The sequence below is a fragment of the Serinus canaria genome, chromosome 1 (genome assembly GCF_022539315.1).
Source record: "Serinus canaria isolate serCan28SL12 chromosome 1, serCan2020, whole genome shotgun sequence".
In the NCBI taxonomy this organism is placed as follows: Eukaryota; Metazoa; Chordata; class Aves; order Passeriformes; family Fringillidae; genus Serinus; species Serinus canaria.
The window spans coordinates 84,986,805-85,000,104 of record NC_066313.1 but is presented as its reverse complement, the minus strand read 5'-3'; the positions used below and the strand labels follow the sequence as shown (position 1 = coordinate 85,000,104).

At 42.9% G+C, this 13,300-nt stretch overlaps 1 protein-coding gene across 9 annotated transcripts in view; it reads right to left on the bottom strand.

The window, feature by feature from the left end:
* The window catches only part of MAP4K4 (mitogen-activated protein kinase kinase kinase kinase 4), a 162,572-nt gene that overhangs the window by 70,546 nt on the left and 78,726 nt on the right, over positions 1–13,300 (bottom strand). The gene's annotated exons all lie outside the window — the stretch shown is intronic.

Here is a 13,300-nt window from a genome sequence, read left to right as displayed (position 1 = left end):
CACACCAACAACCTGCACATTGCAGACACATCCCTTCAGGGAAGTGCAGGGCTCTGCAAAACCCCTCAAGGGGTGTCAGCTGCCCACCAGCCCTACTCACCCCCCACACCTGTTTTACCATTCATCTTGTAAAGATAATTAAAAGAGAAGATTAAAAAGGAAAAAATTATGGAAGAAGCTCCCTGAACCAAAGATGCAAAAAAACTGCTGAACCAATACCAACAGATTCCAACTAGCATAACTAGAACATCTCTGTTACAATGCTGTGTATCAGGTTTCAGAAGAAACATTTGGCTCCTGACATCAGGTAGGAGGCAAGCAGGTTTCTCCCTCTGAAGCCCTCTAGTGATGGCCAAAAGCAGAGCAGTCACACATCTATTTGCTTTGAGTGCAATCAGGAGGGAAATGCAGAAAAACACCTGCACAAGATATCCCTGCTCATCTGCCATGCCACAGGAGCACAGAACAGCTCATGGAACCACACTAAGCAGAGGGCTTGTGACTGTTTATCCATGCCCTGAGTAGCCATTTGTCCTCCAAAGGCTGATGAATATGGGTATTTTTGTAAACAATCATGGATTAGACCTCTAATCCAAACAGGAACCAATCTATCCAGAGTGGCTCTTAATCAAGACTCACCAAAAAAAAAAAAAAAAAAAAAAGGGAGGAAAATTCATAAGAATATAGGCTTGATACTAAATGTCTATTTTCCCCCAATCTCAAACACTGAAATTCCAACTTTTTTATCTCTATTGACCTGAAGAATTAGGCTCAACTTCTGAATATACAGCTCCTGAATATATGAATTTCCACAAGTATATATATTCATCCCATACATTATCAAGCTGCAGAGAAAACCAATAGAAGAAACATCTTCATTTTTACCTAAGAAAATTTCCTATTAGCTGCCAGTCAGTCTTCATCCCCCTCTGGATGCAGCACTGCCTCAAGGATTTTTAGTGTGCATGCCTTTCCTAGGAAACAGCAACAGGCTGCCCAAACCCACTGAACTGCATTCTCCTGCTTCATCAACCAGCTCTATGAAATTCACTTATTACACAACTAGCTATATAAAATATATAAAAAGGACACTGAGGTGCTGAAGTGTGTCCAGAGAAGGGCAACAAGGCTTGTGAAGGGTCTAGAAATCATGTCCTATGAGACACAGCTGAGGGAGGGGGACAAGGAGGCTGGGGGGACCTCATGGCTCCCTAACAGCCTGAAAGGAGATGTGGTGAGGTGGGGGCCGATCCCTTCTGCTGTGCCTTCAGTGAGAGGACCAGAGAAATTGCCTTAAGCTGACAGAGGGGAGATTCAGATTAGATATTAAAAAGAAAATTTCACTGTTCAGGCGGTCAGGCATCACCTGGAGGTGTGTGGATCTGGTGCTGGGTGATGTGGGTTAGTGGCTTAGGGGTTACAGTGACAGTGCCAGGTGAGCAGCTGGACTGGATGACCTTGTTGGTCTCTTCCAATCTTGGTGATTCTTTCATTCCATGATATTTTTTATATGTCAGAGTGGCAAATGATTAGATGCATCATATGCAACAATGTTAAGATGAGCACCGTTTCCCACAGCAAGGCCTGCTCTAACACTTATATAGCTTAAGAGCACTTTATTGACAAAGAAATTTTAAATCATGCTGATTTAATTCATATCCAACGACTGTGTGGAGGAAGAATGAGTGACATTCAGCAAATTAGCAATGGTACCATCCAAGCACACACAGCAAGGGCAGGCTGGGCATTTGACTCTGGACTTGACTTAAAGCAAACAGATGTCTTTCAGAGGTAGATCTACTTTGGCTACCTGGATTAGTCCACTGAAGGATTGTTTTCCTTCTCCATTCACTAACCAAAGCACCATTAAATTCAGGGTTAAAGAGGCTCTTTGCCTGCAAACATGGGGCATGATCCACAATGCAGTTCAGCTAAGCCAGCCTCCCACAGGTCACCAGGTCAGAGGCAGCTGGCATCACACATCCTCAGCACAGGTTTTCCAGCTCCACCATTGCAACTGAGCTTGCCACACAGTGATTGTTTGCTCTGCTATTATCCTGAACACTGGAATTCAGAATCACAATGAATGTTATGGAAATCATCCAAAGCAGAAAGTGAAGTAATTTCTAAGGCAAGCAAGCAGACTAAAAATAGCCTGTTACAGTGGAAAGAATCAGAGGGTAGGGGAATCCCTGCAGAAGACCTTTACACTCCATTCTTTAATCCTAAATCTGCAGGCTGAAGCACTACAAACAGTCCCTCAGCAGTTACTGTAGGTGCTGAGAAAGATGCAGCCAAGATGCTGGGAAGGCGTTGCAGGTGGCTTTCCTCCTGGATTTGCACGGCAAAGTGATGGCTCCGGGTTCCTCATCCAGCCTCACAACTGCAGCCCTGTGGAGATGCTGACTGCAGGCCAGCTCCCAGAAGCTGTCACTTCCACTCCCTGTCCTGCCTGGCCCCTCTCACCCACCCCCTGGCCAGCTTTAGCAAGGGCAAAAACAGTAGAAAGCTAATCTGTATAATTTTTACTTATATATATATATATATATATATATATATTTCCAGTGAAGCACAGGATGGGACCTGATAGATTCTGGTTTAAGGGGAACTTGGAAGGGAAGGGAAGAGAGGAAGGGCTGTCCCTGCAATAGCATTCAGACATCCAATTGTTTTTGTTATATTGTAAAACCTTATTTTTAGGGAGAAGTACCTAGAAATGGGGAGAGCACAGACACCTATGTCAGGAGGAAGCACTGTTAGCACAACAGGATGCTAGCTGAACATTTACAAATAGAAAATGCAACTATTCCTCCTTTTTTTCCTGCCACTGGGAGAAATCCTTTCCTGAGTTTACACATACTTTGTTCATATTTGTAGGCACAGAGGATGAGTTTGCATTTACATGCTGATCCATCCACTTTTACACGATCAGTGTCAACTCTTTAAATTTGTGTTGGAAATCAAGACTGGGCTAGGTACATTTCCCAAACTTTTTAATTAGAATTGGGGAGCAGCAGCAATTCTGACAGGTATCTCCCCTCAGGGACTCAAATTTGAGTGCAGACTTGTTTGATTATGCAGCCCCCCCTGATCTATAAAAAAGTGCAACTCTATTATTTTATAATCGATGCAAAGCTGCACATTTTAAAAATTGCTGCAAAGAAGTGTAGCAAAAGCAGAAAGACAAATTCAGAATGAAAATCAACAAACTAATTTATAAAAATCATTTTGCCCCACAGGCTCAAAGGGAGGCAACTGCAATAAATGCTAGTGAAAAGGGAGCTGAGGTAAAATATGCAAGAGACAACTAAAACCTTCTGTAATAATGGTGCCTTTGCATCAGTGTTTCCACAGCAGTGACTCAGGGCTGCCTGTCCTGCAGCCCCAGCCAGGACAGGTTAGCACAGGGGGAGCCAAGCAGTCACCAGGATGCTCTCTCTCCCTGCTGCCTCTGGTCTCTCTGCCCGATTACATTTCCATTCAGTAAAATATTCCACATGAGAAAATTATTTTCAGGGATCATGGATGCTCTCCTTTCTTACTCTTGCAGGCAGAGCCATGGTGCTTAGCCAGGACAGTAAGAGCTGGCCAAAGGTCTGTGGGCTGCTGCATTTACACTAGGATTTCCACTTAGCTCTTACCACATCAAGAATCAAACACTAAAACTCGGTTCAGAAAGAGGGTGCTACAGTGGAAAATATTCCTGCTGAAGAGAAACACTGCAGAAACACCTCATACACCAACACACAAAAGCTGAGCTCACTTCTGGAACTGGCCCCTCCACCAGGCAGAGAGAGGGACACTTCTGGAGGCACCCATCATCTTACAGAATGAGGTGCAAAAGACAGCAGGCTATTGGAACTGCCACCTCCATCTTTTGCACCAGTGATGTGCCAAGTACAAAACTACCATTTCACCTGGTGAATGTGAGGCAAAACACAACACCCACGTGCTTGCTGTCCACACAGGAACAGTAGTACTTTTGATAGTTAGCTTGTTCATTCCTCAGAGATTCATCTTTCAGAATGAAACACTGATGAAGTGTTCAAGAAATAAAGCCTGACATTAAAAAAAAAAAAAAATCAACAGGTAAACATCACAACAAAAGTTTAAAAAATGCCTCTGTGGTCAGATTCCCATCACCCTAATTGTGCTTGAAGCAGGGTCTTAATAAAAGAGAGCAAGATTAAACCGTGTGCTTATTATGAAGCACCAATCTTTGCAATTTAATGACAACACCTTTGCACTTCTCTCTAAAGTGTTCTCCACACTTTAGCTAATGTTTTCTGACAGAGAAACTACTTTCTATCTAGAGGAATGTACACATGAGCCTTGTTGGAAAGGATTTGAGACACTTAGGGGCTCCGAAGACAAACAGAATCTTCTCTCACACTGATCAACTGAACTAGTTTGCACAGCATCTTCAAGGCTCTTTCAACACTAGCTCAGCTGTGTGCTTTCCACTGCATATTTAAGAGATTGGGCACAGGGGAAGCAGAACACTTTAGGCACTAGGGCAGTGTTTATTGTGGTTACAAACCAGCTTAGAGTACAATGAATTCCCAGGTCCTCGAGCATTAGCACTTGCTACCATAATCTCTAGATTCAGGAGCTGGGCTTTAAGACTCTATTTTAGGCAACAATTCCATACAAAATCATTCAAACTGTGCCTTGCAAAAGAAGCACTGTTGAGGGACTTAGAAAAAACATTTTTGACTCATTAAATGTTGGAGAATAACACTGCTATTTTATCTTTATATATACACATAGGCATGTTAAGAAAGGAGGGGAGAGAGAGATCACATGGGATAATCTCGAATGTACAGTACTAGATTTGTGGACTCATAAACTAAAGAAAGAACCAGAGGAGATTTAAAAATGCTTGAAAGTAATTTTCATGTGCTACACTGCACAGAACTTTTTCCTTAAATAAAAATTATCTACTTTCTCCTCATGATTTACTGCAAAACAGTGGCCAGCTGACTGATCATGAAAGGTGGCTAAGGTCTGCCTACCATTTTCAAAGCAGAGACTATAAATGTCAGCCCCTCCCTTCTCCAAGCAGCCTGCCAGTTTTCACATAACTTGTTAGGACTTTGTATCTCTGGAATTTCTCCTCCTCATTAAACTTGGCTGAAGTCGACCAGCAGATCCAAATGCTATTTGGTGTAAAAGAAGGCAGGACATGCTCAGTAAGTATCACCAAGAAGCCTCATTTCCTTAAGAAGTCAAGATAAAAATACAGAGTGCTGCAGCAAAAACAGGAGGAGCCCACAGGCAGGTGCCGTTTATAAAAATACAATTAAACACAGTCAAGAGAGATTACATTTCAAGCAGATATATCCCCTTTAATATAAACAGAGAATTAATTCCCCTGACTTTGATCCCAATGCCCAAGCCAGATTTTAAAGTGTTATCTCTGAAAGATAGCAGCTTATACTGGACCTGGGATCTTTTGGTTGCCTACGCAGACAGGAAGAATACTCAGCAGACCCGAGATCAGCCTAGAAACCTGCTAAAATGAAAGCACAATGCTCTGTCACAATCCTTATTGGTTTCACTCTGCCCAAACTGACAAGAGCACACATGCTCTAACACTGTATTGACAGGGTTGCCTTGTTATCCTTGAGTAGACAGTATGTCTGACTCACTGGGGGTAAATTGAGCTGTGCTGTGTCTGATAGAATTGATAAAAAATGCAGCCCCGTACTTTTGCTATTATCTGCACACAAAACATTTGTTTCCCATAAGAACTCAAAACTCATTAGACAGCTGAGAGCTCAGCACTGGGGAAGGCAGCAGCAAATCACCTGCACCGAGGCCACCTGCACAAACGCTCCTCTCAGCTCAGAAGAAATGCCCATCACTAGAATTTGCACAGGTTTTTATTTCTCAAATTCATGTTAGAGCAGGTATGACATGTAGGTAAAATATCTCAACTGAGATATTTAACTGCATGCTACCCACATTAATACTAACACTGGTGAAGACTTAGAGTCCAGGACACAGACTGATGCCAGCAGTCATTTGTATACACATGAAACCACGTGTCATTAGTGACCTCTTTGTCACTGCTAACCACAGGACTTCAGATGATTTCAGGGATCAAGCCTAATGACTGAAGAAAAATAGGCACAGTAGGAGAGCTTAAATGCATAAGTATTGCCCACCTGGACAGGTAACAGTGCCCAGGGATGGCAACAGTCAACGAGTTCACCTAGATGACTTACTCTTTTTTTCTCAGGGTGTCACTGCAGCTGCACCAGCAGACCAAAGAAATTTTTTAACAAGTCCAGACTTGTCCAAAGAGCTCAAGACTTGCAGAGAAATCTTCTTAATATGCAATCCTACCCTTCTGCCAATAGAAGTCAGCTGCAGCCATTTCCATTATGCTCCAGTATTAAACATGTGCTCTCTCACACTGATGAGCAATAACAGATCTCGGTGCCACAGCTGAGGAGCATATCTTGAGCATCCTCTGCTGTGCAATAGCAGAGTGCTATCTGGTTCTCTTAAAGCCAGGTAGGCAAAATTTTAAAGTCATCTCCCTGCAACAAAGGAGATTCTTTTATACTCCAAACTACAGCAAAGTTCCCTTTATGAAACCATAACTTCAGGTTGTATCATCTAAACTACATTTCAATTTACAGAGCACTGGTAAAACATTTTCTGCTAGACAGGACAAGAACCCTGCACATCAGACATAAGCACACAGATGAGGAGAAGGCAGAGGCAACACTGCTTCCTTTACACTTTATTCACACTGTGTTCCACAATCACCTTGGAGCATGAAGCCACTGCCTGGCCTCAGCTGAAAAAGCCAAGCACCAGGAATCCCACTAAATGAGCACCATGGAGCCTTTACAGCTAAAGCTCTATCACTGTTGAGAGGTGCTGCAATGGTGCCCTCGAGGATCTCCATGGCAAAAGGGAGATAGCTGCTTCTTTCAGCCTTGAAACAGTCAGGGTTCCAGAACAAGCTTGTTAAAATACACAGAGAGGTATGCCCACAAGGACAACTGAGATAGGCTGTGCATGCAAAGTATTCCTCTCAGGTGGAAATCTTGCATAAGGAGAAAACATAGGTTGAAATAAGCATAGAGAAACAAGCATGTATGAATTTTTTACATCCATTTTCTTCTCTCTCCTATGTTAATTCTTCCCTCAGACAGTATCAGTGCAAAGTTGCTCTTCACACAGACACAGTAATGCAGAGCCTTAGTGCTCAACATCAGCTCTCTCCAGCAGTGTAATTTCCCAAGCTGCTTGCTAAAAGCCACAGCTTTTTCCCCTGATCTCAAACCACCTGTGAAGCTCCCTTGCAACTGCATCAAACCAGACATCCTTCCCTTTTCAAATAAGCTTCTCCAGCCTGACAGTCTTGCTAACCCCTGAATAATCAGATGAAGAGAGTGGAAGTTTGCCCTTTATCCAAACTGGTGCCAGCACTGCTCCAGGAAATTTCTTGGATTGAGTCCAGAAATTGAAGCTCTGACTTAAACCAGGTGTTAGATGTGTCTGCCTTGCTGGGAGATAAAGTCACTCCTCCTTGTAAGGACAAAAGGCTTTTCAGAGTCAAATATCAATCTACTCTGTTAGAACTATGAGCTGGCAATCCAAGAAATTTCCCAGCCACCCAAGGGCAGGGGTGTTGTGACATGTCTGGCACCCCTGCAAGGCTCTATGCCCTGCCCTCACCCTGAAGATGGACAGGACCACCTCTGGCTGACCCAAACAGGAGTCTTGCAGGAAAAAAAGCAGCATGGAGCTGCAGCAGAGCCCAGTCCCACACAGACATCAGCACCCAGGACTGAACCTCCTGGCATCAGGTCTGTGGAAGAGCAGGGGGAAAAACTGTGCCAAGCAGCTGGGCAAGGGCATGAAGCAGAGGTAGTTGAGGGATCTCAATTAAAGAAGAAAACAGTCAATTATACAAATGCTCTTCAGTTCAACAAAGGCTGCCCTACTGGCTGCAAGACTACTGAAGCTCTTTTTGACCTCCTCCAAAACCAGATGTTACGGCTCAAGGGACCACTCTGTCCAGCTCTGTTTTCCTCTGAATAGTAATACATAATTCTCAGTAATTTTTTTTTCTTAACCTAATCCCTAGAAGAGATCAGAGGTTAATCAGCTTCAGGAGAACTGGACATCAGGGCTGTCAAGATTGCAAATAGCTTTCCTTTTTTTTTTCTTTTCCACAGAACAATTCTTTATTTTGTCAGGTAACTGTTTAACCAAAGACTGCAAAATGCTGTACAGACTAGCAGCAAGCAATCTTTCATTTCAGGGACAAATAAGCATAGTGCCAGTACTCTCCATGGAACAATCTGGATTTTTAGGTCCCTTATCAATTCTCCCCAATTCACATTAAGAAGAAGTGACTCCTATGAAACACTGGAAGGCCAAAGACTTTCGGAAACTCTAGTGACTTCAGGTTTGCTTTGGCTAACTTCACAGTAAGTACAGCCATGGAACTGGTACATAAGTACTTTATCAGGCAGCTGCACTAAGCCAGATAAGGCCAGGTAAAGCACTGCATTCATATCTCTACAGTTACACTAAAAGGATGGCCCCTATTCAGCTTTTCCAAGCCAAGGCTGACTTGACCCAGTTCTGTTGCACTGGGCCACAAGGATCTGCATTTTCCAATCTTCCAGAGTGAGCCATCAACTTTTTTTATTTTTTTCCTCTTCAAATAGATCAAAGTCCATGGATCATCATTGAGTTTTCATGGGGAAAACAAGAACATGATATGGCAAACCTTTGGTTTGGCTTATTATGTCATTTTTTCCCCTCATTTTGTCTGCTTGTCATTTTATGTGAGAACCCACCTCTTTATTTAACATCAGTCTTTTTGCAGACTGCTGTGAGATGTCTTATGGAAAATGGACAAATTATCCACAGGATTGTAGTTTATGTAGTTTATCTTCTGGCCATGTAGGCCGTAAGATAGAGACTCACAACAATCCAAGTGACTTTCCTATTGTAACAGAAATAAGCAGTCAGCAGAGTAAGGGAGATGGCAATGAGTAACTCAGGGAACCTTTCCTGTCTAGGTATGGGAGTCATGCCATGTTTCTCTGCAGGCCTGGAGGCTTTGGTCTGAGGTTGTTAATTTTTCTGCAGAGGACACACAGAAAGAGCAAGACAGGCAAGCTCTAAAAGCAATCCAACTTCTTTCATAAATCAGCAGGATACAGTATCCAGTTGTTTACTTAGCATAATTTTACACAGACTAGATTGGACAAGTCATGAAACACTGGGCACAAGAGCTGAGAAATGCTGCTATTAAAAAAGGCATGCGGAAAACTTTCCCAAGGGATGCCAAGAGTGTGTGTGGGAAGAGGTAGGAGGAAGAAGCAGCAGCGTCAGGGGTTATAACAAACAGAAGAGAAGCAATTGTGTTTTTCCCTCAAAATCAGTTACTAAACTTTTCAAAGAGAAAAGCATCGCTGGAAGCGGAACACAGGAGCGACCCTGCAAACAACCATGCAGCTGCAAGGAAAGGCTCCAAAGCAGTTAAAGCAGAGTGGGGCTTTAGGGTGTAATGCAAGTTAACAGCTTGGATGCAGGCAGATTTGCCAAGTAAGCTTTGCTAAGGTTTTATGTGCTATTTGCTTCACAAGAAAACAGATTATTCTAAGTAAACAGGGACTGCTGAATCTTACGAGTCATGGCAATCTTACAATCATGGAAACCTAACAGTATGGTCAGTGAGCGGAAGGGATCAACATGGACTGAACACCACCTTCTCCAAACCAATGTCATAAAAGGAACTGAGACCTTACAATAGAAAGATTAATGACAGACTACATATAATGCCTCCCTCAGAACAAGCATGCAGCGTGAGATTCATCCTACATATGCAGATTGTGTAAAACAATTTTTAAAGCGTGCATATGCCGACAGCTTGCACTGTTCCCCTTTTATGGTCCTTGGGCTCACTGAAACAAGGAATAAGAATAGCTTGCCATCAATGAAAACCGGTGGGGTTTTTGCTTTTATTTGCTCTATGCTCCAGTGAATTTTTTTTCAGCCTACATGCACTGCAGCTTTGCCCTTCGGAAGTGAAAAGAAGGCCTACCTGTGCATCACTCTGCAGTGATACCTATAGATCTTTAGGTCTTACAGCTCCATTAGTGCTTGCTTTAGTTCTGTAGATCTAAAGACCAGTAAAGATAGTCTTCTAAATATTTTCCTTATTTGTTTAGAAAGGAGGAAAGTAGAAGAGGCAGGGAAGTTTTATGCACATCGACATCCCCCAACGTTTCAGGCAGCAGAACTAACTAGCCATAATTTATGCAAAGATCAAGCTGATAGGCTTCAGCCCACCTCCTCTTCTCTCATCCTTGCCACCCTTCTTTTCAAAATTAAAATCTAAAGAGAAAACCACAAGAAAAGATGAGAAGGATGAAGAGCATTTCCACAGTGCCATGTGCACTCCAGAGTTGTAATGTTTCTTCCAATGCCTGGAGTCAGAGGTTATAATACCTCATTTTCTTCACGCCAACCAAAACATTTTAAGGAAAGCTTTCACTCTGACTTTGACATCCCTCCTGTGTGGATGATCAAAGCTTTACAGCCCAGAACTGACATAACTTCACTGATCCTGAGCAATGTGTGAATTGCAGAATCATGGCCTTGAAAACTGCAAATCTGGGGTGTGCCCACAGAGCATGCCAATACATTAGGTTTTCTAATTTGTTAAGCATTTGGCAAAACAAGCACTGGATCAGAGGTATCCCAGAAGAAAGAAGTCTTGTGTCTGTTCTCAGTTCAGGCTAGTCAGAATAATCAGATATCCCCTATGGCACCACTTGAATTTAGGCAGAAAGGCATAACACTGCCAATAAAACATGCACATAGGCACAAATCACCTACAGCTTCAAGCAACCACTCATCAGAAAACCACAATTTCAGTTTTGTGAAAGTTTCCACTCAAGCCTCTTTCTCCATGGGCATGGATATGGTATTACCATTAGCAGTTCATCTAACTGTAGCTCTTAAAGCAGGCGGAGAAGGTGAATTTGTGGCTGTGGTTCCCTCAGCATTTCTCTTGGAACAGTGCTAAGGGTGGAAGTCACTGCCCTCTCTGTCCCCATGTTCTCTCCACCCATTGTCCCCATAAGGTGTGGTGAGCTAGGACCAGGATGGACCCGCATTGTTTGCCAGCAAAGGAGGTGTTCATGAAACAAGCAATTGAGGAACTGAGGCTGTGGCTTGAGGATATAGCTGTCTCTGGCAGACATATCAATTTGAGCTACTGCCCCTTCTCCCTGATGGCCAGCAGTGGATCTTTTCCAGTCTCGTGCCACCTTCTTCAAGGCAACCACACCAGAGTCTGCAACATCATGTGCTGAACTCAATCAATGAACCAACCAGGGGAAGGAGAGGAGTAAGGGTATTTTAAAACTAGAACCAGAGCCTGTTCAATGATCCAGGTCACCACCCGACCCCAAGGCAGCCATACCAGAACAAGTGTTGGGAAACAGGCAAGGAATCAGCAACAAGGCTGGACAAGAACATCCTGCAGCCACAGCTGCCACTGAGAAAATGGAACATGCAACAGTATCACCCATGCCTGGTGTTAAAAGGTGGAGCTGAGTTAGTACAACTTGGAAGAATTTACACATTTTTAGTCTCTGTGAGCTCTTTTCTTTGAAGCAAAAACACATGAGCTCCACTGGTAGGAATGACAATGCTTTTAAGCTGCATGGGGCTAGCTAACATCTCCAAACTCCTCCCTCTGACTTCTCTTCATCCCTAAAAAAGCATTGCACTTATGAGCTAAAAGACAGTGCCAATATACAACTTGCTTTTCAAAACCAGACAAAAATTACAGTAAGTTTCAAAACTTACTCCTGCAATATGAACTTAGCCATACGAAAGATATGCTAAAGACAGCATTTTTCAACTGTTTTCTTTTTTCTGTGCAACCTCTCTATTACAACTGTTTGTGATTAATACATGCTATTAAAAACAGAGGGTGTGCAATAGAGCCAGTCTTAGTATTATGGAAGAAGCCATTGTCATGCACAGTCCAGCAAGCTGCCCTCTGTGTAAAACTGCTGCACAGATGAAAACATTTGCTGTGCAAAGAACATTCACTGCATGTCAATGTACCTTCATTCCTCTTTGGTTTCTCTGCTTGTTAACTGCAGCAAAAAAAGCATTGCCTCCTCATGAAGGCAGCCTTTGAAAATCTTCAGCTGAAAATTGATCTTTATCAAGCCATCTGACAAAAAAGGAATATCTAGCTGTTGGCAGACACAACAGCTGAATTTAGAGAGCAACAGTCACACTGCCCATCCATCACTAGAGATTCAGAGATAAGACTGAAGCCCTTATCAGTTGACCTAACCCTGTCTCTTGTTTTCCTCCTCTCCTGCCTGTTTGCCCATTACACCCCACCACTCATCTAGGACCTTGTGTCCAAGGCCATTTTTACTTGCTGCACCCATATCCACACTAAGCTATAAAATATTCTGCAGCAATATCCTCGCAGAAGTTCTGCTTGCTATAACCATCCTGGCCAAAGACTCCCTGCTCTGTACAGTATACACATAATTATTCCCCCCTGTGTAAGACTGAGGAGCTCAGAAGAATATAACAGTTTGAAAAGGCACAACCTCTCTCCAGAAGAGCAGTATCAGTTAAGCTTTGCAGATATCACATGGGAGTATCTCATCCAATTTTAAATTTGAAGCTGTTAATTTGTGAATGAACTCTACATACCACAAACAGAGTAACAGGGAGAAGCCCATGCTTTTCTTCATCTGTTTCGAAAACTTAATTTAAATTGATTACTTTCTGAACAGCATAAACTGCAAGATGCCCAAGGATTCAAATATAGGCATATATTTTTTATTTCTTTGGGTTAATTTCCCCTCTTTCCCATCTGAAGTTCCACAGTAAATCCCCATGGGTCAGTTACTATAACTACTTTACATTGCTGAATTCTGTTAGCAATCTGCTCATCATTCCTGCAGATGTTTCTGCTTTTAGGCTTCTTGGAACTACAAGGGACTCATTCCTTTGAATAAACATATGCCCTTTGTAGGCTGCAGATGTACCAGGGAGAACACTGTCCTCTACACCAAGCAGACACCTCACCTTCTTTTTTGGTAAAAGCAAGATGATACTTTTCAGAGAAAACAAGTGGGAAGCAAGCAATCTGAACTTTTCCCCCCTCTTCTAAGAGATTTCTGAAAAGAGAATGCTACATGCACCCAATGTGCCCTGGGACTGGACAATGCAATTTTTGGAGGCCAAATGCCCCAGCACGCAGGCACACAGAAAT